The sequence below is a fragment of the Sminthopsis crassicaudata genome, chromosome 3, assembly GCF_048593235.1.
Source record: "Sminthopsis crassicaudata isolate SCR6 chromosome 3, ASM4859323v1, whole genome shotgun sequence".
NCBI lineage: Eukaryota > Metazoa > Chordata > Mammalia > Dasyuromorphia > Dasyuridae > Sminthopsis > Sminthopsis crassicaudata.
Window position 1 is genome coordinate 60,430,869 of NC_133619.1, and position 23,010 is coordinate 60,453,878.

A 23,010-nucleotide genomic window follows, 5' to 3' on the forward strand; every position below is an offset into this window, starting at 1 on the left:
ACTGAGAGGTGGTTATGTTGTCTGACCTCTCTCCTCTTCCCTCTGCCTCCAATTTATCTCATTCCCAGTGCACAACACCTATGTCAGCAAAGTCTGCTTTGCAACTCCTTCAGATGTTATGATCCACAGCTGTGGAGGCTCTTGGGGAATTGACCTAATACAGGTTTTTCTGAGAACATCCTGCTTGACATTTCTTGTAGCTCAAGAGTATCCCATCATAACCATGTAACACAATTTGTTTATTTATTCCCCAAATAATGGGCATCCCCTCAATTTTCAATTATTTGCCTACACAACAAGGGCTAGTAGAATTATTATTTATGTTTAAGTATGTATTTTTCCTTTTTCTTTAATCTTTTGGAAATCATACTAGTAATGATATCACTGAATCAAAGAATATGCATAATTTTATAGCTCTTTGAGCAGTTTCCAAATTGCTCTCCAGAATGGTTGGATCAGTTCACTATTCCACCAATAATGTATTAGTGTCCTTATTTTCTCACATCCTTTTCAGTATTTGTCATTTTCCTTTATTGCCATATTAGCCAATCTAATAGGTATGAGGGGGTACCTCAGACTTGTGTTATTTTGCATTTCTTTAATCAATTGTGCTTTATAATATTTTCCCATATGATGATAGTTTTGATTTCTTCTGAAAACTTCCTGTTCATGTTCTCTGATCATTTATCAACTAGGGAATGATTCATGTACTCATAAATTTGACTCAATTTTCCATATATTTGAGAAATGATTTTATCAGAGAAACTTGTTGCAATCCTCCCCTTCTAGTTTCCGTTTCCCCTTCCAATCTTAGCTACATTGGTTTTATTTGTGCAAAAGCTTTTAAATTTGATATAATCAAAATTGTCCCTTTTGCATCTTGAATTTCTATCTCTTTTTAGGGCATAAACTTATCCCTTAATCATAAATCTGACTGGTAAAATATTTCATACTCCCCTAATTTGCTTGTGACATTATACTTCATTTGAAATCATCTATTCTTTTTGACCTTATGTTGATACACAGTGAGAAATGCTGTCCTGTCTCCAGTTTATGGTTTCCAATTTTTGCAGCAATTTTGTCAGAGAGCGATTTCTTGTCCACAAATCTTGTATCTTTGGGTTTGTCAAACATTTAGATTACTATGGTGATTTATTACTGTGTACCTAATGATCTATCTGCTTATCCACCACTCTATTTTTTAGCCAATACCAGAATATTCTGATGACTACCATTATATAATACACTTCAAGATATAGTATTGTTAAGCAACTTTCCTTCACATTTTTTTCCCACTAATTCCCTTGATACTCTTCAGCTTTTGCTCTTCAGTTCATCTTGTTATAATTTTTTTCTAGCTCTACAATTTAAAAAAATCTGATTGGTATTACACTGAATAAAGTTAGGTAGAATTATCTTTTTAATAATATCTTTTCATTTTAAAAACACATGCAAAAATAATTATAAACATTCACTCTTGCAAAACCTTGTGTTCCAAATTTTTCTCCCTTTCTTCCACTCCCCCATTCCCCAGACAGCAAATAATCTGATATAGGTTAAACATGTACAATTCTTATAAACATATTTCCACATATATTATGTTGCCCAAGAAAAATCAGATCAAAAAGAAAAACAAAAAAGAAAAAAAAAACAAAGAAAAACAACAAAAAAAGGTGAAAATACTATGTTGTGATAGACATTCAGTTCCCATATTCCTCTTTCTGGATGCAGACGGCTCTCTCCATCACAAGTCTATTGTAATTAGCCTGAATTATGTCATTGCTGAAAAGAGCCAAGTCTATCAGATTTGATAATCATAATCTTCTTGTTGCTGTGTACAATGTTCTCTTGGTTCTACTTACATCACTTAGCATGAATGCATGCAAGTCACTCAACCCTTTATGAAATCATCCTGCTGATCATTTTCTTTTCTGTTTTTTTTTTTGATGAAAACTTTTTAATTTCAAAATATATACATGGGTAATTTTCAACATTCCCCCTTACAAAACATTGTGTTCTAATTTTTCCCTCCCTTTCCCCCACATCCTTTCCTAGATGGCAAGTGATCCAATATATGTTACACATGTACAATTCTTCTATACATATTTCCACAAGTATCATGATGCACAAGAAAAATCAGGTAAAAAAGGGAAAAAAATGAGAAAAAAAACAAATACCAAGCAAACAACAACAAAAAGAGTAAAAATCTTATCTTGTGGTATACATTCTGTTTCTGCTGTCCTCTTTCTGGGTGACAATGGCTTTCTTCATCACAAGATCATTGGAATTGGCCTGAATCATCTTATTGTTGATGAGAGTCATGTCCATCAAAACTAATCATCCATTGCCATGAATGATGTTCTCCTGGTTCACTTAGCATCAGTTCATGTAAGTTTCTTGAGACCTCTCTAAAATCATCCTGTTGATAATTTCTACAGAATAATATTCCATTATATTCATAGACCATATTTTATTCAGCCATTCCCCAGTTGATGGGGATCTACTCACTTTCCAACTCTTTGTCACTACAAAAAAGGCTGCTACAAACATTTTTGTACATGTGTGTTCTTTTCCCTTTTTAATATTTTCTTTGAAATACAGACCCAATAGAGACACTGCTGGATCAAAATATATGCACAGTTTGATAGCCCTCTGGGCACAGTTCCAGAATGGCTGAATTAGTTCACAACTCTACTTATAATGTATTAGTGTCCCAGTTTTCCCATACCCTCTCCAATATTTATCATTATATTTTCCAGTAACCTTAACCAATCTGAGAGATGTGTAGTGGTACCTCAGAGTTATCTTAATTTACATTTCTCTAATCTAGTGATTTAGAGCATGTTTTATATGACTAGAAATGACTTTCTTCATCTAAAGTTGCTTGGTCATACCCTTTGACCATTTATCAATTGGGGAATGGCTTGTATTCTAGAATTATCATTTTTTATTATACTGGTTTGGCCTATTTTTGAGTATTTAATATTTCTCCAATTATTTTGTTCAATCATGTCTGGCTCATCATGACCCAATTGACCTTTTCTTTGCAAAGATCATAGCGTGATATTCCATCTCCTTCTCTAGCTCATTTTACAAATGAAAAACTGAGGAAAACAGAGTTAAATGACTTGCCCAGTGATACAGACCTGACAGATGTTAGATTTAAACTCAGGAAGGTGATTCTTTTTAACACCTAGGCCAAATGCTTTATCTACTACACTGTATAAACTGCAACAGGAGCTTTTGCTAATCATCTTGTTTTTTGTCTTACCACTTGACTTTCTTGAGGCTGATGACTATACAAGTCTGCTTCACTCAAATCCAATTCATATTCAAGTCAAGATATCACAATGTGATGCCATTGGTCCTTTTTAAAAATGATGGATAAGCAACTGAATAATTAAATTAATTTAGTTTTTTTCACTATATTTTTATTATATTGGCTCAACCTGCTTTGAACAATTAATGCTTTCCTAATTATTTAGATTTTACTTTATTTGTATGAAGTGTTTTGTAATTGTGTTCATATGGTTCCTAGGTTTGTCTTGGAAGGTAGACTTCCAAGTATTTTATATTGTTTGTAGTTTAAATGGAATTTTTCTTTATATTTTTTCCTGCTAGATTTTGTTAGTAATATTTAACAATATTGAGGCAGCTAGATAGTGCATTGGATCAAATACCAGCCCTGGAATTAGGAAGACCTGAGTTCAAATTTGGCCTCAAACACTTAACACATTAGCAGTGGGCAAGTCACTTAATCCTAATTGCTTTATTGATTTATAAACGTTGATTTTATATTGTGCAATTTTGTTGAAGTTGTTAATTATTTCAATTAAGTTTTAAGCTGATTTTATAATTATCTGCATAGAACCTTAGCTTAGTTTCTTCATATCATCTGCAAAAATGTTACTGTAGTTTCTCATTGCTTATTCTAATTCCTTCAACTTGCTGACATTTCTAGAAAATCATGTCATGTGTTAAGAATGTTAACTTAGCAGTAGTCACCAAAACCACTTGGTATTGGCTAAAAAATAGACCAGTTGATCAGTGGAACAGAGTAGGTACAAAGGACAAGAAAGGGTACAACTATAGCAATCTAGTGTTTGACAAACCCAAAGATACCAACATTAGGGATAAAAATTTAGTATTTGAAAAAATCTGTTGGGAAAACTGGAAATTAGTATGGCAGAAATTAGATATGGACCCACACTTAACACCATATACCAAGATAAGATCAAAATGGGTCCATGATTTAGGCATAAAGAATGAGATCATAAATAGATGAGAGGAACAGAGGATAGTCTACCTCTCAGACCTGTGGAGGAGGAAGGAATTTATGACCAGAGGAGAACCAGAGATCATTATTGATCACAAAATAGAAGATTTTGATTACATCAAATTAAAAAAGCTTTTGTACAAACAAAACTAATGCAAACAAGATTAGAAGGGAAGTAACAAATTGGGAAAAAAATCTTTACAGTTAAAGGTTCCAATAAAGGCCTCATTTCCAAAATATATAGAGAACTGACCCTAATTTATAAGAAATCAAACCATTCTCCAATTGATAAATGGTCAAAGGATATGAACAGACAATTCTCAGATGATGAAATTGAAACTATATCCACTCATATGAAAGAGTGTTCCAAATCACTACTGGTCAGAGAAATGCAAATTAAGACAACTCTGAGATACCACTACATACCTGTCAGATTAGCTAAGATGACAGGAACAAATAATGATGAATGTTGGAGAGGATGTGGGAAAACTGGGACACTGATGCATTGATGGTAGAGTTGTGAAAGAATCCGACCATTCTGGAGAGCAATTTAGAACTGTGCCCAAAAAGTTATCAAACTGTGCATACCCTTTGATCCAGCAGTGCTACTACTGGGCTTATATCCCAAAGAAATACTAAAGAAGGCAAAGGGACCTGTATGTGCCAAAATGTTTGTGGCAGCCCTTTTTGTAGTGGATAGAAACTGGAAAATGAATGGATACCCATCAATTGGAGAATGATTGGGTAAATTATGGTATATGAAAGTTATGGAATATTATTGTTCTGCAAGAAATGACCAACAGGAGGAATACAGAGAGGTTTGGAGAGACTTACATCAACTGATGCTGAGTGAAATGAGCAGGACCAGAAGATCACTATACACTTCAACAACAATACTGTATGAAGATATATTCTGATGGAAGTGGATATCTTCAACATAAAGAAGATCCAACTCACTTCCAGTTGATCAATGATGGACAGAAACAATTACACCCAGAGAAGGAACACTGGGAAGTGAATGTAAATTGTTAGCACTACTCTATCTACCCAGGTTACTTATACCTTCGGAATCCAATTCTTAACGTGCAACAAGAAAATTGGATTTACACACATACACATACACACATCTAGGGGAGGGAGTAGAGGGAGGAAGGGGAAAATTTGGAAAAATGAATACAAGGGATAATGTTATAAAAAATTATTCATGCATATGTACTGTCAAAATTTTTTTTATAATTATAAAATTAATAAAAAAAGAATGTTAACTTAGTTTTCTCATTGCCTATTTTAATTGCTTCAAATTCTTTTTTTCATCTTATTGTTATAGCTCATATTTCCAGAAAAATGTAGAATAATAATATTAATAATGGACACTCTCGCTTCACTCATGATTTTATTGATAAGATTTCTAGCTTATCTTCATTATAGATAATGCTTGCTGATGGTTTAAAATAAGTACTATGTATTATTTAAAGTAAAGCTCTCTTTATTTCTATGCTTTCTAGTGTTTATTTTTTTTTTATTTTTTTTATTATATATATATATATATATATATTTTATAATATTATCCCTTGTATTCATTTTTCCAATTTACCCCCCCTCCCTCTATTCCCTCCCCCCGACGACAGGCAATACCATACATTTTACATGTGTTACAATATAGTCTAGGTACAATACATGTGTGCGAATATCATTTTCTTGTTGCACAATAAACATTAGAATCCGAAGGTACATGCAACCTGGGCAGACAGATATTAGTGCTAACAATTTTCATTCCCCTCCCAGTGTTTCTTCTCTGGGTGCAGCTACCTCTGTCCATCATTGATCAACTGGAAGTGAGTTGGATCTTCTTTATGTTGAAGATTTCCACTTCCATCAGAATACATCCTCATACAGTATTGTTGTTGAAGTGTACAGTGATCTTCTGGTTCTGCTCATTTCACTCAGCATCAGTTGATTTAAGTCTCTCCAGGCCTCTCTATATTCCTCCTGCTGGTCATTTCTTACCGAGCAATAATATTCCATAACCTTCATATACCACAATTTACCCAACCATTCTCCAACTGATGGACATCCATTCATCCTCCAGTTTCTAGCTACAACAAAAAGAGCTGCCACAAACATTTTGGCACATATATGTCTCTTTCCGCTCTTTAGTATTTCTTTGGGATATAATCCCAGTAGTAGCGCTGCTGGGTCAAAGGGTATGCACAGTTTGATAACTTTTTGGGCATAATTCCAGATTGCTCTCCAGAATGGCTGGATTCTTTCACAACTCCACCAGCAATGTATTAGTGTCCCAGTTTCCCCACATCCCCTCCAACATTTGTCATTATTTGTTCCTGTCATCTTAGCCAATCTGACAGGTGTGTAGTGGTATCTCAGAGTGGTCTTAATTTGCATTTCTCTGATCAGTAGTGATTTGGAACACTCTTTCATGTGAGTGGATATAGTTTCAATTTCTTCCTCTGAGAATTGTCTGTTCATATCCTTTGACCATTTATCAATTGGAGAATGGTTCGGTTTCTTATAAATTAGGGTCAGTTCTCTATATATTTTGGAAATGAGACCTTTGTCAGAACCTTTGTTTTTAAAAATATTTTCCCAATTTGTTACTTCCCTTCTAATCTTGTTTGCATTAGTATTATTTGTACAGAAACTTTTTAGTTTGATGTAATCAAAATCTTCTATTTTGTGATCAATAATGATCTCTAGTTCTCCTCTGGTCATAAATTCCTTCCTCCTCCACAAGTCTGAGAGGTAGATTATCCTCTGTTCCTCTAATCTATTTATTATCTCCCTCTTTATGCCTAAATCATGGACCCATTTTGATCTTATCTTGGTATATGGTGTTAAGTGTGGATCCATATCTAATTTCTACCATACTAATTTCCAGTTTTCCCAACAGTTTTTTCCGAATAATGAATTTTTATCCCTAATGTTGGAATCTTTGGGTTTGTCAAAGATTAGATTGCTATAGATGTACCCTTTTTTGTCCTTTGTATCTAATCTGTTCCACTGATCTACCGGTCTATTTCGTAGCCAATACCAAATGGTTTTGGTGACTGCTGCTATATAATATAGCTTTAGATCAGGTACACTTAGACCACCTTCCTCTGAGTTTTTTTTCATTAGTTCCCTTGCAATTCTTGACCTTTTATTCTTCCATATGAATTTTGTTGTTATTTTTTCTAGGTCATTAAAATAGTTTCTTGGGAGTCTGATTGGTATAGCACTAAATAAATAGATTAGTTTGGGGAGTATTGTCATCTTTATTATATTCGCTCGGCCTATCCAAGAGCACTGAATGTCTTTCCAATTATTTAAATCTGATTTTATTTTTGTGGCAAGTGTTTTGTAATTTTTCTCATATAATTCCTGACTTTTCTTTGGTAGATGGATTCCCAAATATTTTATACTCTCAACATTTGTTTGGAATGGAATTTCTCTTTGTATCTCTTGCTGTTGCATTTTGTTAGTGATATATAAAAATGCCGAGGATTTATGTGGATTTATTTTGTATCCTGCCACTTTGCTGAAATTTTGAATTATTTCTAGTAGCTTTTTAGCAGAGTCTTTGGGGTTCTCTAAGTATACCATCATGTCATCTGCAAAAAGTGATAGTTTGATTTCCTCATTTCCTACTCTAATTCCTTGAATCTCTTTCTCGGCTCTTATTGCCGAGGCTAGCGTTTCTAGTACTATATTGAATAGTAATGGTGATAGTGGGCAACCTTGTTTCACTCCTGATCTTACTGGGAAAGGTTGCAGTTTATTTCTATTGCATATTATGCTTACTGACGGTCTTAAATATATACTCCTGATTATTCTAAGGAATAATCCATTTATTCCTATACTCTCAAGAGTTTTTAGTAGGAATGGATGTTGGATTGTGTCAAATGCTTTTTCTGCATCTATTGAGATGATCATATGGTTCTTATTAATTTGATTATTAATATGGTCAATTATATTAATAGTTTTCCTAATATTAAACCAGCCCTGCATTCCTGGAATAAATCCTACTTGATCATAGTGTATTATCTTGGAGATGATTTTCTGAAGTCTTTTTGCTAATATCTTATTTAAGATTTTAGCATCAATATTCATTAAGGAGATTGGTCTATAATTTTCTTTCTCAGTTTTCGATCTACCAGGTTTAGGTATCAGTACCATGTCTGTGTCATAAAAGGAGTTTGGTAGGACTCCTTCATCCCCTATTTTTTCAAATAATTTATATAACATTGGGGCTAATTGTTCTTTAAATGTTTGGTAGAATTCACATGTGAATCCATCTGGCCCTGGGGATTTTTTCCTGGGGAGTTGATTAATAGCTTGTTCTATTTCTTTTTCTGAAATGGGACTATTTAAGCAATTTATCTCCTCCTCTGTTAATCTAGGGAGCCTATATTTTTGGAGGAAGTCATCCATTTCACTTAAGTTATCAAATTTATTGGCATAAAGTTGGGCAAAGTAACTCCTTATTATTTCTCTAATTTCCTCTTCATTGGTGGAAAGATCCCCCTTTTCATTTGTAAGACTATCAATTTGATTTTCCTCTTTCTTTTTTTTGATCAAATTTACCAAAGGTTTATCTATTTTATTGGCTTTTTCATAAAACCAACTCTTGGTTTTATTTATTAATTCAATAGTTTTTTTACTTTCAATTTTATTGATTTCTCCTTTTAATTTTTGTATTTCGAGTTTAATTTTTGGTTGGGGGTTTATAATTTGGTCTTTTTCTAGCCTTTTAAGTTGTAAGCCCAATTCGTTAATCTTCTCTTTCTCAATTTTCTTCAAATAAGCCTCTAAAGATATAAAATTTCCCCTTATTACTGCTTTAGCTGCATCCCAAAGATTTTGATATGATGTCTCATCATTATCATTATCTTGGGTGAAATTGTTAATTGTTTCTATAATTTGCTCTTTCACCCAGTCATTCTTTAAGATGAGATTATTCAGTTTCCAATTACTTTTTGGTCTATTTACCCCTAACTTTTTACTGAATGTAGCTTTTATTGCATTGTGATCTGAGAAGAAGGCATTTATTATTTCTGCCTTCCTACATTTAATTTTGAGATCTTTATGTCCTAATATATGGTCAATTTTTGTATAGGATCCATGAACTGCTGAGAAGAAAGTATATTCCTTCCTATTGCCATTCAGTTTTCTCCAAAGGTCTATCATACCTAGTTTTTCTAATGTTCTATTTACTTTTTTAATTTCTTTCTTGTTTGTTTTGTGGTTTGATTTGTCTAAATCTGAGAGTGCAAGGTTGAGATCTCCCACTATTATAGTTTTACTGTCTATTTCTTCTTGCAGTTCTCTTAACTTTTCCTTTAGAAAGTTAGATGCTATACCACTTGGTGCATATATGTTTAGTATTAATATGGCTTCATTATTTATGCTACCTTTCAGCAGGATATAGTTTCCTTCCTTATCTTTTTTAACGAGATCTACTTCTGCTTTTGCTTGATCTGAGATAAGGATAGCTACCCCTGCTTTTTTGGCTTTACCTGAAGCATAATAAGCTCTGTTACAACCTTTTACCTTTACTCTGTATGTATCTCCCTGCTTTAAGTGTGTTTCCTGTAGACAACATATTGTAGGGTTCTGCTTTTTGATCCAATCTGCTATCCGTCTCCGTTTGATGGGATCGTTCATCCCATTTACATTTACAGTTAAAATTACTAATTCTGTATTTCCTGCCATCGTATTATCCCCAGATTATACTTTTTTCCCTTGACCCCCCTGATCCCCCTCCCCGATATTTAATTTACAGACCCCCCTTGTGACACGCAACCCTCCCTCTTTTTTTTTTTTTTTTTTTAGGATCCCTCCCCCCTCCCTCCAAGTCCCTTCACTTATTCTCCTTTTCCTTTCCCCTTTTCCTCTCCCCCCTTTTAATGAGGTGAGAGAAAATTCTCTGAAAAACAAATATGTTAATTATTTACTCTTTGAGCCTCTTCTGATGAGAGTAAGATTCACACAATGATTCTCCCCCTCACTAAGTTCCCTCAGATATGGTGTATTTTCTATGTCTCTTCCTGGGATGTAGTTTCCCTCTTTTTATCACTCCTTCCCCTTTTTCTGAACCGACCTCCTTCCCTTTACCACACCCCCCTTTTTTTCTTTTATATCAGTAAAATCAAATTATCCTTGAGTATTTTTTATATACCCACAACAGAGTTACAGTTCTCAAGGGTTCTGTGTACCTTTTTCTGTTTCTCTTCAGTCTTGTGGATGTAGATCAAATTTTTTGTTTAAGTCTGGTTTTTTTCTTAGAAACATATAGAATTCCTCTGTTTCATTGAATGACCATCTTCTTCCATGGAAAAAGATGCTAAACTTAGCTGGATAGTTCATTCTTGGTTGCAGTCCTTGATCTTTTGCCTTTCGGAATATCAGGTTCCAGGCCCTTCTATCTTTTAATGTGGAGGCAGCCAGATCTTGGGTGACCCTTATTGTGGCACCTTGGTATTTAAATTGTTTTTTTCTAGCTGCTTGCAGGATTTTCTCCTTTGTGTGGTAATTCTGCAGCTTAGCCACAATATTCCGTGGTGTTCTTTTTTTAGGGTCTATTTCAGAAGGAGTTCGATGAATTCTTTCCACATCTACTTTCCCTACTGTTTCTATTATCTCTGGACAGTTCTCTTTGATAATTTCCTGTAAAATAGAATCTAGGCTCTTTTTTTGGTCATAGTTTTCTGGAAGTCCAATAATCCGCAGATTATCTCTCCTAGATCTATTTTCCAGGTCTATAGATTTTCCCAGTAAGTATTTGACGTTGTTCTCCAGCTTCTCATTTTTTTTGTTTTGTTTGACTGATTCTTGGGTTCTCTGTGAATCATTCATTTCTATTTGTTCCATCCTGACTTTTAAGGAGTTATTTTCTTCTTTCACAGTTTTTAGTTCTTTTTGTAAATGCCCAATTTCGTTTTTAAATGAATTATTTTGCTCTATTGAGTTTTTTTCCATTTCCCTAATTTTTTTTTTTTGAGAATTATTTTCTTTTTCCAATTCAGAAATTCTATTTTCTTGAGACTTTTTTATCTTTTCCAATTCAGAAATCCTACTTTCCTGTGTTTTTTTAACCTTTTCTAATTCACTAATTTTGTTTCCCTGCATCTCCTGTGAATTCTTTATTTTTTCCAACTCCAATTTCAGGACATTGTTATTCTCTATCATAACTTCCCTTTCTTTTCCCCATTTTTCTTCGATCTCCCTCAATTTTTTAAGAGCTTCTTCTAGGAGAGAGTTATGTGATGGGGGGCAGGAATCGTTCCCCTTTAGGTTGTTATCTGATTCTCTGCTGTCAACTTCCTCGGGGTTGGACACCCGCTCTTTCTCTGTATAGAAGGAATCTATGGTTTTTCTAGCTTTTTTGCTCATACTTAAAAAAAATCTTTTGGGGTCTGTCTCTGGGGTAGGAAATTATTTACTTCTTTACCAGCTTCCTCCCAGACCGGATGGATGCAGCGGCTCCTGAGCCTGAGCTAAGAGAGAGCTCTGGGAGAGAGTTCCCCACCCTCTCCCTGGGAGTGCCTCAGAGGTGATTAGCACTACTGTGCTTCGAGGGCGTAGAATAGTGAAGACAGCAAGAAGCCCAGCCTATGTGTCCGGGTGGGGAGTGGGTGTCTGCAGCAGGTGACGTAAGAAGCCCCTACGCTCAAACTGGAAGTGTCTGCCAGAAACCGCGGTCCCTAGTTCAAAGGTTCCGCTTCTCTGGGACTTCCTGGAGCTGAGTTCCACTCCCTCCAGCTAAGCTAGGCAGTGTGTGTTGCCTTGGGCCGTATCCACCCACTTGTCAGTCTCTTAACTATTCTCAGGAGGTAGCTGAGGCCACACCCCCTGGTGCCGAGATCTGTGCCTGAGTCACCCCCAGGGTCCGGGGAAAATCCAATCTGAGTTTTAAAATATTTTGGCTTTCTCTTCTGAACTGCTAAATAATTAGCAGAGAAGAGCTAACAGCCTGTGCCAGATTCCTTTACCTCAGTGGCTTCTCTGATCCCAGAGCCCCTCCCAGCGCAATGGGCGCAGTGTGCCCCTACCCCACCGTCTGTGCTGGTCTTTCTTATTCCTCCCCCGAGAACTGACCTTTCCTGTTGAAACTCCAGATTCTCTTCAGCTGGTAAGTCGTGCTTCCAGTCCTTGTGGTATCTATCAGTCCTGAGCTAATTTTGAGACTTAATTTATCTAATTGGTTGTGAGGGAGTGAGGACGTTCACTGAGTCGTGTGTTTCTTCTCCGCCATCTTGGCTCCGCCCCCTAGTGTTTATTTTTTAATTAGGAATGAGTAATGTATTTTGTTCAAAAAGCCTTTTCTCTACTGCACTATCTACTGATGGCTTAAAAAAAAAAAAGGGAGTATGGGAGGGCCATACTATTGGTAGAATCAAAAGGGAATCCCAACATATTTTGCATAATTTTACTGAGCACTGTAATTAGAACAGAATTATTAAGTTTAACACAAGTACTAGCACTGCCAGGGTCCCATTTGATGTCCATGAATACAATTTGACACATCTACACCTATCCATTGATTTTATATTCATGGACATCAAGTGGGACCCTGACAGTGTGTGTGATATGAGGGTTATTGATTTTCATAGTGACAGAAGTCCATTTTAAGTTTGAAATCATGATATCAAAATTAACCTGCAAGGAAACTAATGTGAAATAAGAGTCTGTCTGTTCACCATAGATTTTCAGTACCTAAGTACTATCCAAAAGGATTCCCTTGACTCTTATTGTAGCTACTTAATCTTTCCCTTCTATATTTTGAGAAACACAAGCGTATCTCCCTGAACATTCTATCTGTACACTAGTAATTTTCAAAATGTAGTCATTGCTTAGCTTGTACTTGTATGGAAGAGTTTTCACTGTTATTTTATTTCTAAGCTATATTACTCAGTATATTTTGTGCTCGGGTTCTGCATGGTTCAACATTCTAGAAATACCATCATGTCAATATTCACATTCAAAAGATTTGGAAATGTTTCATGAGTAATCATAAAGAGGCACTGTTAACTTGAATTAAAAGTGAATTCATCTTAAATTAAAACTTCCTTTGCCTGTTGCCCCTTTATTCAAATGGTATCACAGAAAAAAAAATCAGAAATTGCATCCTGGTTTTCTTGGAATTAACTCAGTGAATGACACAGTTGAGCCTCAGAAGATTGTTGAGAATGATATTCTCCCACAGACAGTAAGAGATTCCATTGTCTTTTACTAACCAACATTCAGGGCAGTGCTCTTGAAGATCAGTCTTTGAAGTACAGAGATACTATGAAATTCACTATGGGAAATATAAGGTGATGACTTGGGCTTCAAATTTTGTAGGTTCAGGCAAATTGTCCAGGACATAGCGATCCACTAATATCAGTTCCCCCATCAAGTCTTTTTAACCTTGGTATATTACCAAAGTTCCCTTCTTGAATTTTGTGAACTGGATTTTTGTTGAAATCTAGGAATTTCAAGTTTGTAACTTTCTGAAATGCAGGTTGAGTAAGGACAGTGATCAATTTATTGTCATAAAAAGAAAGACTCTTGAAACTGTCCAAGAACACAAAGGCAGTACCCGGTATGTTGGTGAGATAGCATTCCTGCCAAAACTAATCTGCATCAATTTGAAAGGGAATTAAAATTGGTATCAAATATGCCAATCCCTGAATTTTCCATGATCATCAAAATTTTCAGTTTAGCTATAGAATCAAATCAGTGACTATCAATCCCTTTCACTTTGTTAAAATTGAGATAGAGTTTCAGAAGATTCTTGAGCCCTGAAAGGCATTAGTTAAAAATGATGCCGATCTGGTTATAGTTTATGTAGAGTTCTTGCAGTTTGCTAAGGTCCCACAGACAGTAGTCATTTATCTCTGTGATCCGATTTTCCTCCAGATTGAAGCTAGTGAACTGAGTGAGATTTGCCAGCTCCACTTTCAGTGTATTTGTGACATTGTTCTGTGAAAAATCTGCTTCTGTCAAGTTGACAAGCTTCTGGAACTCATTCGAGGTCTTGGTAATGTTGCTTTGTAAGAAGAGAACTTGTCTGAAAGGTTGCTGGGAATTCTGTTAAGTAGTGGTCATTGCAGCCTGCTTTGTAGTCTCTCTGTATGTGGATTGAGGAGTGAACCATAGTCTGAATTCACATAGGCAAAATTGGGAACATTCTTTACTCTGGAAGTCAGACTCAGTTAATGAATTCATTAGCAATTCCAACACCAAATGGCAAGCAACTAAGACACAATTAATCCTAACCATTCTGGTTGGTAGGAAGTTGAAGCCTCAACCTAGTTTCAATTTAATAAAGTCCAAACAATAGGAAGAAAGATCCAGGATAGCAAGCAAAAAATATAAACATTCAAACAAAGTTTTAGTTGTGATATATGTCTATCCAGAGTTTGAAAGGAGATTTTCTGTGTTTTCAAAGGGCAAGAAATAATTGGGAACCTTTTAACAGTGTCTCTCAATTCCAGGACTGGGCACAAAGCTCTATTATATGAATTAGTTCAGTGAAATCAATGTCTAGAGACATGTCTTTTTATACTTCTCTTGTGTCTTGTATTTGAAAGTCAAATTTTCTACTCAGCTCTGGTGTTTCCATTAGGAATACTTGAAAGTCCTCAATTTCTGCCTTGTATTATGGCCATTAGCATGCCTCAGTATCTCTTGTTAGATTATAAATTTTCTGAGGGGAGCAATAAATCTCTTTTTTCATTCTTTCCTTCCCAGAATCTAGTATACTATCTTACATATAAGATTTTTATATTGGATTATATATAATATATACATATATACACATGCATATGTATATTTAACATTTTTTTCCAATTACATTTATAAAAATCTATTTTTAACATTCATTTTGAAATGTTTGAGCTCCAAATTTTCTACCTCTCTTTCTATCATCCCCTATTATTGAGAAGGCAAGTAACTTGATATAAGCTATATATGCACAATTATGAAAAAATCAATATTATTTTGTGAAAGAAAATGCAGATACTCCAATACCCTCCTAAAGCTCCAAGTAATATAAAGAAACATTTAAAAAGTATGTTTCTATATGCATTCAAACTCTATTAGTTTTTTCCCTGGAGATGGATACCAATTTTCATCATAAATTCTTCGAAATTGCCTTGAATCATTGTATTGCTGAGAAGAGCTAAGTTACTCCTAATTGCTCATCATGCACTATTGCTGTTACTGTGTACAATGTTCTCCTGTTTCTGCTAATTACAGTTTGCACAATTCATGTAAGGCTTTGCAAATTTTTCTGAAAACATCTTGCTCACCAATTTTTATAGCACATGAATATTCTGTCACATGTGTCATAGCTTATTAGCTGTTCCCAATAGATGGGCATCCCCTCCATTTCTAATTCTTTGCCACCACAAAAAAGAGCTGCTAGAAACATTTTTGTCCAAGTAGGTTATTTTCCTTTTTTTTTTTTTTTTTTTTTTTGTTTGTTTGTTTGTTTGTTTGTTTTGTTTTTTGTCTCTGAAATGTAGAGCTAGTGGTGATATTGTTGGGTCAAAGGATAAGTGTGGTTTTATAGCCCTTTGGGAATAATCTTAAATTGCTCTCCATAATGGTTGAAAGGGTTCACAACTCCACCAACAATATGTTACTGCTTGATTTTTCCCACATCTTCTCCAACATTTGTCATTTCCCTTTTCTGTCATATTAGCCAATCTCATAGGTGTGAGGGGATAGTTCAGACTTGTTTTAATTTGCATTTTTCTAATCAAAAGTGATTTAGAGAATTTTTATATGACTATAAATAGCTGTGATTACTTTGAAAACTTCTTATTCATATCCCTTGACAATGATCATTTTTCAAATGAAGCCTTTTTCAGAGAAACTTGCTTTAATTATTTTTCATAGTTATGATTTCTGGTATATTTTCCTCCTTTTTCTTATTTCCTTGCTTATCCCACTCTTTCTCTCCCTCCTTTCACACTGTCCATTCTTAAAAAAAATTTTGCTTTTGACTACCACCTCCCCCAACAAGCCCTCCCTGCTATCAGTTCCTACTTTCTCTTATTTTCTTCCCCACTTACTTGCCTATATGTTGAGTAGATTTCTATAGTCAATTGAGTAGAGATGCTATTTTTTTTTTTGTGAGCCACTTCTGATGAAAGTAAATTCAAGCACTTCCTTACCCCTATTTTCCCATCTTTAACTTCACTGTGATAGTTCTTTTGTTTCTCTTTTATGTGAGGCACCTTATTTGCACTATTTTACTTTTTCATTTCCCTTTCTCCTCTTTCTTACCCCTTAATTTTATTTTTTAGATATTATTCCATCATATTCAACTCACATCTGTGATCTCTGTCTAGGTATATTCCTTTTAATTGCCCTAATAATGAGAAAGTTCTTAAGAATTACAAGTAAAGGCTTTTTTATGTAGAAATGCAAACAGTTTAACTTTATTGAATCCCTTATAATTTCTTTTTCCTGCGTCTCTTTTTAATGTTTCTCTTGAATCTTCTATTTGAAAGCCAAATTTTGTATTCAATCCGACCTTTTTGTAAGGAATGTTTGAAATGTCTCTCACATTAAAAATTCATTTTTTCTTCCTTAATGATTATACCCCATTTTAATGGGAAGGTGATTTATTTTTGTAATCCTAACTTCTTTGCTTTCTCGAATGTCGTAATTCAAGCTCTATTGTCCTTAACTGCTTAATGTAGAAGTTGCTAAATCTTGTCCTATCCAGATTGTGGATTCATGATATTTGAATTGTTTCTTTCTGAATGCTTGTAATATTTTCTCTTTGACCTGAGAGTTATGGAATTTAATTATAATATTCCTGGGAGAACATTGAGGGATTTTTTTTTTGTTTGTTTCTAATTTCCCTCCGGACTTAGATTATCAAGGTAGTTTTGCTTGATAATTTCTTAAAAGATGATTTCTTGGGCCTTAAATATGTTTTGTATCATGGATTTCAGATAGTCCAATAATTCATAAATTATCTCTTCTTGATCTATTTTTCTAGGTCAGTGAATTCTTTTTTTAATTCTTTTTTTTTGTTTTATAATTATAAAAATTTTTTGACAGTATATATGCATGAGTAATTTTTATAACATTATCCCTTGTATTCATTTTTCTAAATTTTCCCCTCCTTCCCTCTACTCCCTCCTCTAGATGACAAGCAATCCCATACATTTTACATGTGTTACAGTATAACCTAGATACAATTTTCTTCTTGCCATTAAGTATTAGATTCCGAAGATATAAGTAACATGGGTAGATAGACAGTAGTGCTAACAATTTACATTCACTTCCCAGTGTTCCTTCTCTGGGTGTAGTTGTTTCTGTCCATCATTGATCAGCTGGAAGTGAGTTGGCTCTTCTTTATGTTGAAGATTTCCACTTGCATCAGAATACCTCTTCATACAGCATTGTTGTTGAAGTATACAGCGATCTTCTGGTTCTGTTCATTTCATTCAGCATTATTTGATGTAAGTCTTTCCAAAGCTTTCTGAATTCATCCTGCTGGTCATTTCTTACGGAGCAATAATACTCCATAACCTTCATATACCATAATTTACCCAACCATTCTCCAATTGATGGACATCCATTCATCTTCCAGTTTCTAGCCACTACAAAAAGGGCTGCCACAAACATTTTGGCGCATACAGGTCCCTTTCCCCTCTTTAGTATTTCTTTGGGATATAAGCCCAGTAGTAGCACTGCTGGATCAAAGGGTATGCACAGTTTGATAACTTTTTGGGCACAGTTCCAAGTTGCTCTTCAGAATGGCCAGATTCTTTCATAGCTCCACCAACAATGTATTAGTGTCCCAGTTTTCCCACATCCTCTCCAACATTCATCATTATTTGTTCCTGTCATCTTAGCCAATCTGTAGGTCAGTGGATTCTAATGATATGTTTCCCATTTTCTTCTATTTTTTCATTCACTGGATATTGTTTTTATTGTTTTTTGATATCTGATGGAGTCATTCGCTTTCATATGCCCAATTCTATTTTTTAAGAATTATTTTCTTCAGTGAATTTGTGTATATCTTTTTCCATTTTGCCAATTCTGCTTTTTAAATAATTCTTTTCTTTATGTTTCTTTTATGATTCGGCCTATTCTATATTTTCTTCAATATTTTTGTGCATCTTTTATTCCTCTTTTGACTCTTTTTTCATGATTTCCTTGCATCAGTCTCACTTCTTCCATTACCTCTGTTTGTTTTTAAAATTCATTTTGAGCTCTTCCAGAAGTCTTATTTGGACCTGAGACCAATTCACATTTTTCTTTGAGACTTGGATGTATCAGATTTAACTCTGTTGCCTTCTTTTGAGTTTGACTTTTTATTTTCCCTATCACCAGAGTAACTTTCTACATTCAAGTTCTTTTTTTTTCTTGTTGTTTGTTCATTTCCTAGCCTATTTCTTGATTTTTAACTTTATGTTAAAGTTGGGCTTTCAGAGTAGAGAGGCCCTGTCCCAAGCTTGAAGTTTTTGTGTAATCGTTTGGAGAGTGAGTTCTAAAGGTGTGTACATTTTCAGGTCTTTCTAGGTATATGATTTAAGGAGAGGTGTGTTTTCTACTCAGTTGATCAGTGCCTTGGCATATGAGTCTTTATAAGCACTCCTCTCTGTTCTTACCTCCTCTGCCACTACAAGTTCTGGTGTTCTAGTATTCTTCTTCACCCTGGGATTGGATACAGGACCACCCAGGACTCTAACCCAGATATGTATATGGGTAACTCTAACCCAGATATGTATATGGGTAACATAGCAGAGTCTTACACATAATACCAGCAAAGGGACTCCTGTAATATCCTTTTGACCAGTTGTGTGACTCCCTTACCATATGTGGACTAGAAGTTGTGAAAGCCACTACTGCAGATTCAGTTGCCTTGAAGGCCTGCTGCTGGTTTGCTGTGGCATTTCCTAGGTTGGACTGTGCTCCATTCTCACCTAGCATGACAAATTGGGAAAAAATTATTTCATCCCCTTCTTTTATGGATTCTGCCACTTCAGAATTGTTTTTTGATGTTTTATTTAAAATTATTTGGAGGGGAATTTGGAAGAGCTTAAGTAAATCCCTGCAAATTGGATTTGCAAATTTCCAATTATTTAAATGCATGAAGAGGGATGTTACCAAGGATTACATCCAATAGGAACTGACATTGCTACATTTTTAGGGTTCAAAAAAAGAAAAGGATAGGTTTTATTGTTATATCTCATTGGGAATGGCAACATCTATTGCCTTTTTTAAGGAGCAGGTAGATTCCACAGATGGTACTGGGGTAGAATCAACTGATATCATTAACTGATTAAGTAAAACAAGGATAGTTTCAGTAATGAGCAAAGACAATGTGTGAATAGTAATAGTATCAATGACAGAAATAGTGAAATCAGAAATTGGCTTTTAGCGACCATCCCTCTCAAATCTTATATGGACCTCGGCTTAACAACTTTCAAATAGTAAAGTCCAAAATTTGAGACGCATCTTGGAGAAGGATTGTGTAGCATGAGTGAGAAATCAAACAGAAAATGCCAAGATCTGTAGCAACTCACTCTTCTATGCTAATTATTGGTATTTGACTCCAATACAAGCACATGTATTCTTCACCTCTTATTGATTCAGCATTCTCACAATTTTGTTCTTTCTACTACTGGGAAAAATCCCAACCTGTCCCTTTTTGCATCAGGGACTGGCCCCTCATGATAGTTGTGACATTTTAACTCAAATAACTGTGGGTGGTGTTGGGAAAATCTATTTTTTCCCTTAATCTTCCACCCCTTCTTCTCAGTATTAACTAAAAGCATTCTTTGAAAGATAAACTCTATTATAGGCCAGTGACCAATGAACAAGAGGACCCAGCCTTTTACATTTGGAGTTAGAATGAGTTGCACAGGTTGAGAAGGCATAGTTGAGTTTCATTCTGAACCTCACTGATCTTGTTACATCATCTTTGCCTTCAAACTCATTCCTTTTAGTTTACTATTGTCTGTCACTCAGGTTTATAATCTCAATGTTATCCTTGTTTCTTCACTTTCACTCATTCCACTGATTTTCAATCAGTTGCCAAATCTTGTAGATTCTTTCTTTAAAATATCTTATATCTTATATTATGTGTGAGTGTAGAGAGAGTATATTACAAACCAACACCCTAGTTCAGACCTCCATCACCTCCCCTCTGAAGTATTACAGTGGCCTAATTGATCTCTCTATACCCAATCCATTTTTCAAATAGATGATAAAATGATTTTCCTAAAGTTAGGACCATGCATTCTCTTCCTTAACCTACTGAGTGAATTCTAATGGCTTCCTACTGACTCAAGGTTAAAAGATAAAGTTCTCTATTTTCCATTTAAATTTCCTAACCAGCCAGTTATTTCTTTATTTCTCTAATTAATAGAATAGATACAGACTGGATTCTATGAAAAGTTTCTTTAGTATCTCATATGAGTTGCCTAAGTTGTCATAATTTAGGGAAAAGAATTAATAGAAAATGAATCTGGGTTTATCGTTTTTTGTTTTTATTTTTGGAGTTTTTTTTTTTTCTGAGGCAATTGGGGTAAAGTGACTTGCCCAGGGTCACACAGCCAGAAAGTATTAAGTGTCTGAGGTCAAATTTGAATTCAAGTCCTCCTCATTTCAGGGCTGGTTCTCTATCCACTACACCCATTAGCTGACCCATGCTTTACACATTTAAATAGGATATCGTCATACAGTGAAATATAATGAGACATACATTGCAAACATCCTCACTGAAATAAACAACTATCTTTTAAGCAATGAAAATTAACAGAATGAAGTAGTCTTTCTAATGTACATTTGTTATGATATTTAGTTGTAGAGAATATATTATAATAGAAATATTAGTTGACATAATTAGAACAGTTTTTGAATCTCAGATTTATACTAATGATACAAACAACTCATGAATAATTTTTGAAACACAAGAAATCAGAGAACTTCAGGCATTTTATGACACTAATATAATAATGACAACACTCAGAAAACAGCAACTTGAGAGCTGACCAAATGTTGATTTTTATGGGTTTTTCTTTATTTTCCCTCCTGGTTTGAGACAAAGTTATTCTCATAAAGTTGAAATTTGCTTGTATTCTGTGACTCCTTTGCAATCATTATGTCCATTTTTATTGAATTTTCCCAGCTACCACAGACTACTGTACTTAGCAGGGAGGGGAGTTACAAGGAAAATAAAAGACTTACAGAGTCCTTGATGAAGACATTGGAAAACAAAATTCTTCCATATACATTCAAACAAAAGACATATATAAATGCATGTATGCATACATTCATACATGCACACATATATACCTAGTAAGCATTTTTATATAGTAGAAAGAATACAGGATGTAGAATCAATAAACTCTGTGTTCCTTTTTTGTTTTTTAGAATCAAGTAGAAACTATTTAGTTTAGCTTATAAAGCTCTTCACAACCTGGTCCTAATCTACCTTTTCAGTCTTATTATTCATGATTTCATTTCCTTAATGGTCTGGGCTTGTTTTTCCTCACACATGACTTTCCATCTCCTTTCTCCATGACTTTGTGATGGTTGCGTGCTTCAAATGCTCTCTTCTCCTTCAAAACTCAGATTAAGTACTCCCCTTCTCCATAGTGGGTTTTTAGACCCCTGACTCAGGTACTAAGGCCTTTTGAATTTGTTTTTATTTTGTATGGACATATATGTACTATTTTCTTTTTCCTATTAGAGTGTTATTATTTTGAGGTAGAGGAGTGTTATTTTGGTGTTTTTTTTTTTTTTTAATTTAATGCTTCTAATTGTTTGTTTTTGAAGAAAACCAATAGCATAGTGGGATAATGTGTTGACTTGTGCATGAATTGGATTTAATTAAGGTGGAGTTGCACAAAGTTATCATTCTTATTCTCTCTTCCAGAGTCAATAAGTCCAGCAGGAAGACAAATGTCAAGACAATTGGTGATGGTTCAGGATGCAGTGGGTGACCTTGACAGCTTTGATGTCTGTCTAATCTCTAAGCATGCCACAATTCCTGCTTTAACTGCCTCCAAGGCCACTGGGACAAATTGTTTTCATCTACCCATTCTATTGGGGAAAGTCTCTAGATATTCCTCTAACGCACTGACAAGTCTGGGGCTTGCTGGTTACTGTCAACCTAGTTTAGCCTGTCTATTGAGATGTATATGTATGGCATATAGTAGGAACAATATATGCTTGTTGATCAATAATAAATGATTGATTGCTCTGTGTGAGTGAGAAGGGAGTAAGTGGGTATTTCATCCAACAATGTAGATCACCACTCACTTACATCTTACTAATAAGTAGCTTAGCTGTTACTTTTTATCTGCCTCTCTTCCCCAAGTTCATTAGCTGTTGGTTGATCTTTTGGCAGTGAGTTTCTCTGAACTAGCTAGGCTAGTCTTTTGAATGAAAGCCTACAGTGCATATCAGGACCCATAACTGAAGACTGTTGGACCTGATAAGACTTACATAGACAAGAGAATCCACTTCTTGCATGTACTGATGTCAAAATAAAATATCGCATTTGAACATTGTTTCTTTTCTTTTCTTTTCTTTTTTCCTTCTTTCTTATATTCCTTTCCCTCTCTATCCCATCATTTTTATTTGTTTCTTTGACTTTTTTCTTTGCCTCTCCTTCTCCCTTTATTTCTCCCTTGTCATTCAAACACATATCTCCTAGAAGCTAACGAAAGTATGAGGTCAGATTCAACTACATAAGTAATAATAGTGATCTCATA

The 23,010-nt window shown here is 34.8% G+C and overlaps 1 pseudogene; it reads right to left on the bottom strand.

The window, feature by feature from the left end:
- Nucleotides 1-12,805: 12,805 nt before the first annotated feature.
- LOC141561872 (leucine-rich repeat neuronal protein 1-like) lies at nt 12,806-14,536 on the bottom strand (annotated as a pseudogene).
- Nucleotides 14,537-23,010: the final 8,474 nt, after the last annotated feature.